This window comes from Otolemur garnettii, unplaced genomic scaffold (assembly GCF_000181295.1).
Source record: "Otolemur garnettii isolate 467f Iridium unplaced genomic scaffold, OtoGar3 scaffold00051, whole genome shotgun sequence".
In the NCBI taxonomy this organism is placed as follows: Eukaryota; Metazoa; Chordata; class Mammalia; order Primates; family Galagidae; genus Otolemur; species Otolemur garnettii.
The window spans coordinates 4,137,761-4,143,760 of NW_003852446.1; positions in this window are offsets into that span (position 1 = coordinate 4,137,761).

The following is a 6,000-nucleotide window of genomic DNA, read 5'->3' on the forward strand; positions in this document are numbered from 1 at the left end:
TCTTGGGTTCAAGTGATCCTCTTGCCTCAGCCTCCTGAGTAGCTGGGACTACAGGCACCCGCCACAATACCCAGCTGTTTTTAGAGATGGAGTTTCACTCTGCTCAGACTGGTTTTGAATTCCTGAGCTCTGGCACTCCACCCAACTTTGCCTCCCAGAATGCTAGCATTATAGGCATGAGCCACCGCACCTGGCCTTTGCTTCCAGTCTAATCAGAGCCACCATCACCCTTTGCTTGGATCATTTCCACAGCTTCAGATCCTGGCCTCCCAGCTTCTGCCCTTTTTTCTCTACAGATTATTCTCTGCATTGTATCCAGAGTGGCCTTTTTAAAACCTAAATTATATCTTGTCATTGCTCAAAACTCTTCAGTGTCTCTCCACTTTAACTAGAAGAAAAACCAAAGCCTTACAGTAGCCTACAAGGCCCTATGTGACCTGACCTCCCCATCCATGACCTCTCTGATTTTATATCCTATTATTTTGCCTTTTACTCTACTCCAGCTACACTTGCCTGCTTGCTGCTCTTCAAACACACTAGACCTCTCCTGCCTCAGGGCCTTTGCACCTGCTGTTCTCTTAGTCTTGAATACTCTTTCCTTAGACCAGCACATTGCTTGTTCTCTCATCTTATTCAGCTATTTACCCAAATACATTCTCCAGGAGGCCTCTCCTCACTGCCCTATTTTAAATTGCTGTTATCCTTTTTCTTTCACCCTTTTCTTTTTTTTTTTTTTTTTTGAATGGTAACTGTGTACATTGATGCACTTTGGGGGTACAGTGTGGTGTTTTCATACACAATCCAAGACACTTCCATCAAACTGGTTAACATAGCCTTCATGTAACTTTCTTAGTTATTATGTCAAAACATTCATATTCTACTCATAGAAAGATTCACTTGTACCCTTGCAAGATGAACCACAGAAGTGAACCCTCGAATCTTTCACCCTTTTCTACTTAGTTTTTGTCTGTAGTACTCAGCACCATCTACATTTCTAGATATAGTAGAACCTCTGTAAGTTGACCACCCAAGAGACTATAACAAAATGGTCAACATGCAGAGGTGCTCAAAATAAGGACCTAGGTGTGCTATGTTGATAGTCCCATGTGGTGCGTGTTCAGTCTATGAGAATTAGGTCAACTAAGGAGGTGTTCAGTGTGAGGAGGTGGTCAGCTATGAATATGTATATGTATTTACTTATCTATTTTCTTGATTATCTGTCCCCACCATCCTCTACTAGAATGAGAGTTCCATGAGGATGTGGTTTGGTTTCATTTGCTGCTGTATTTCACAGAGCTTAATAGAGAAACTATGTTCCTAGCACATAGTTTAAGTGCTCAGTAAATATGCCTCGAGTTTGTCAGTGTTGGGAGTAACTCAAGCCAGGGCAATCAGTTTCAGTCAGAACTAATCTTGGGTTTTTGCTTGAATTCCTGAGAAGCAATATTTCTTTGTTCACCCTGGACTTGATCATGAAGTGATCCAGAGGTTGGAAGTTCTGCCACCATCTTTTTTGAGACAGAGTCTCAAGCTGTTGCCCTGGGTAGAGTGCTATGGCATCATAGCTCACAGCCACATCAAACTCTTAGGCCCAAGCAATTCTCTTGCCTCAGCCTCCCAAGTAGCTGAGACTACAGGCGCCCACCACAATGCCTGGCTATTTTGTTGTTGTTGTTGTTCTTGCAGTTGTCATTGTTTAGCTGGCCCAGGCTGGGTTCGAACCCGCCAGCTTCGGTGTATGTGGCTGGTGCCCTACCCACTGAGCTACGGGCACTACTTCTGCCACCATCTTACTATTGCATTCTATCAGATAGGCCTCTTAATTGCATACAAGAACCCTCTTGTTCAAAATATTCCCTTCACTTCTCTTCTCCATGTAGGATTTTTACATCATTGCCTAACTGATAGGCTTGCGCAAGTGACTTGTGTTAGCTAGATGTGTACCACTTCTAAGCAAAAGTGTAATAGCCAGCGTGATTCACTACTTCAGTTTTCCCCCTTTGCTATGAGAACAGCAATGCCCTAGGCATAAGTTGGCCTGAGTCGCAGAAGGAAGACTATGGAAAGGGAGTGAATTATTATTTATTATTATAGATCACTAAGATTTGGGGTTGTTACCTAAGCATAATCCAAGCTGCTTCAACCCTCCCACTAGTTTAAGAAGAAAATGAGTTTATTAAAGGATATTAAGTGGCTCACAGGATCTCCAGGCAGGTTTGGTGACTCCAAAGCCAGGAACAATGTCCAAATCTCACCAAGGGACTGCACCAGCACAGACATCTATTGCTGGCCTCTGCTGAGTACAGATTTTAGCAACTTGAACCAGTGATGGAGCCCAGAGTCTCTACCACTGCTGTCCCTGAAAACTGGACTCCTAACACCAACCTTGGCAGAAGATGGCTTTTGTTACCCCTCCACTTCTTCATGGTGCCCTCTTCTGAATTGAAGTTGCTGGCAGACCTTAGTTTACATGTCTGGGCTCTTACTAGGTGAGAGGCTGGAGTCGCAAAATTTTTGTTTCTGCTTTGGGGAGGCACGGGTCACATAAAGAGTTGCCAAGACTTAGGGAAGAGGTTCAGAAGTTAGTGGGTGACTGTAAGGCATGAAAGACATCTGCTGTCTTCTTGAGGCCTGATATTGGAGCTGCAACTAACACCAAGGAATTGGAGCTGAGAAATATAGCAGCCAAGTGCTGTCATTGAAGTCCTTGCCCAAGTCATGCCTTCAATATACCTATTGACTCTTCAGTTATTTGAGGAATCAAAGCTTTGCTTACTGATACTTGCAACAGAAAGAGTCCTAATGTTCCATGTCTAAAATGGATGCATCAGTATAGTGGCTGATGGTGCTGCTCTGGCTTGGATACTTGAAAGTTTTGGTTGTTCTCAGTTCCTAGTAAAGGGATACAGTTGTGGTTTTTCTTGTCTCTTGGGGAGCTAGAAGTTCACAAATACAGCTTTACAAATACAGCAGGGCACTTGTTCACATGTGGCATAGTAACCAGGGTCAGTAAATTAGAGAGTGGGCAACACATTTCTGGTGGGTAGTTGCTTATCCAATATCCATCCTTCTTTTCCTCAGTGCTAAAAGTAAGAACAGATGCTTACATAGTTCTTGCTATGTGTTAGGGACTATTCTGAGCTCTTTACTCATACTAACTCATTTAATCCTGTGAGAAAGACACTCACTGTTATGCTTCTTTTACAGGTGAGAAAACTGAGGCACAGAATAATTAGGTAACTTGACTAAGTCACACAGCTAGTAAATAAGAAACAGGATTAAACCCAGGCCACCTGGCTCCATAGGCTGTGTTTAGTCTCTGCACTACAGTGCCTGATTTTGAATTGCTGATGTGTTTAGCTAAAAACAGCTTGCTTTTCCAGGCTCCCTTACTGCTAGGAGAGACTGCATGACACAATTCTGGCCAATCAGATATATGTAAATAGGTGGTCTTCCAAGACTCAGCTGGTATACTTCATTTTGCCCTCATTCTTTACTCTCGCCCCAGAATGAGCATGTGATGCTGGAGGTTGAACATCAAATCAATTTATGATCACCATTTTGGGACCATGAGTTGACAGAGAAAGGAATTGGCCAAAAGAAGGAAGGTGTCTAGGTTACAGATTTCCAACTTCCTATTTCCAGATTTCTTGTGACATGTAAAAAAAACAAAACCAGCAGACTGTGAACATTTTAAAATAATAACTAAGAAAATGACACGAAGGCTATGTTAACCAGTTTGATGGAAGTGTTTCGGATTGTGTGTGAAAACCCCACACTGTACCCCAGAAGTGCATTAATGTACATAGTTACCATTCAATAAAAACAAAACAAAACAAAAAAACCCCCAAAACCCCTAGTTTTTAATGCCACTGTTTAGTTGGAGTTTCAGTTACATGAGGGAAAGTACAAACCCTCCTGATTCAAATTTCCACCTTTCTTACCTGTAGCTGTCTCCTCTACCATTTTGACAACGCCTTTAATCTGCCTACCAGCTACTGAGAGATTGGCCCTGTGTTTCAGTCCCTTGACTGAAGTTATTACTATCACATGCCCACAATATGTCTAGGAGCAGTGTTCGGCAGTATAGGTGTTTTAAAATAAAGTATGTGACATGGCCCCACCTCAAGAAGTTTGAAGAACATCAGTTAATCCAAAAGACTCCTTTGTTCCATGATGTTCATGGAAGATAATGACTTGATGTGGTTTTCCTAATGTAGGATGTTATTAGATTTTAATTTTGGCCCTGTCTTCTCTCAAAGAAGAAACTGGAAAGAGGAGAAGGCAGATAGGAAAAGAGGGGAAAGATGATATACAAAAGCCTGTGTAATAGTAAAGTAGGCCTCCCTCCAAACCAGCTATGTGTTATCTTCAAAATCACCCACAATCACATTCAGCGAGACTACATTTTATAGAGATGGGTGCTTGAGAAACAGATCAGCTCAAATACTTTGTCGCCCCCCGACCCTTACTTGTCTTGAGATGCCCTTGTTTCAAGTCACTCCTCCCAGAACTAGGTAACCGAACACAGAACAATTTGGCTACTCCCCACTCTTAAAAGGCAGCATCTGACAACAGCCAATACTAATTGGTGATGGAAATGAAGCGGGGTACTCCCTCTACTTCCATAGCACTTACACTCTCTTATTTAGGTTTCCCACATGAATTCAACTGCACACACAGTAAGACTCTTCTCTGAAGTCTGATGGAAAGATTTCAAGAGCGGTGCAAATATTAAACTAAAATCATATTGTATATTTTTATTAGTGATTTTAAGATTTGGGGATCATTTTGATACAATTAGAGTATAGTCTGAAGGCTATGTACAATAATAAGACCAAAACCAATTAGTAGGTTGTTTAACTCAGTTAGAGGCTATCTGCAGGCTAGCAGTTTTCCTTTGCTAAATCCTGTTAAAATGCAGTGGATTCTATTTTGCGCAGAATGAGCAGGCTGCCATGACAACTGTCGGTGAATATTATTTCAATATTAGTCATACATTTCCAGCGTCTGCCTCTGGGCCCAACATTCATCCTAGATCCCAGATGTACATGTATTCTTAATGGAATTCTCCTGGACATGTTTACAAAAAACAAAAACAAAACATGCTCAACTAGCTGACTTTATTTTTTGGAAGAGAAATTTGAATGAATTCATGCAATTGCAAATTGATTGTGGATCTTGTTTTTTCTTTCAGAAAGGTGATTTGGATATGAATTTATATTGTGCTTGCCTATAGGTTTTTATCAAATATGTGCACTAGACAGTTTGGAAAGGTCCCCTCTATGTATGTAGTCCTTACATTAAAATTATTTGGATTTTTTTCATCTCACAGTTATCAGAAGGAATCTTGTGGTTGCATGTGATAGAGGACCCAACCCAAATGGAGTTAGCCAACCAGTTTCAAATTAATCTGTTAGAAAATTCCAAAGATAAGATTTGATCCAGAGGTTTATGTTTGAAGGCTCCAGCTCTATTCCCCTGCCCTTCTCTTGGTCTGCCCTTCTCTGTGTGTCAGTTTCACTCCTTGGACTGGCTCTTCTCATGAGTGCTCTCTCTAGGACCCTGAGATTCACTCAGACTACATATTGCCTGTCTTCAGCTATGTGCCCACCCCAAAACACTCCTTTTGCCCGGAGAAGAGGGTGTGGTAATTGTCTTAGGCCTGAGTTATATGACCATTCCTGAACAATCACTATTTCTTGGGAAGTGGGCTATGTGAATTGGCTTAAGCCAGTCAGGGCTCGCACTTAAGAGTGGGAGATGATGTCAATCCCAGGCAAACCACACAGTGGAGACTAGGGAGAGGATTGATTTCAAAAAAAGAAAACTGTGGTCCTATTGCAAGGAGGTTAAGGGACTATTTGGTAGCCACCTGGTTAGGGAATAGAATGCTGGCCTAATAATAACAACAATAATAGTAATAACTAACATTTATTGAATACTATGAGCCAGGCACCATTCAAACTGCTTTATAATTGTGCTGGTTGGAGAATGTGT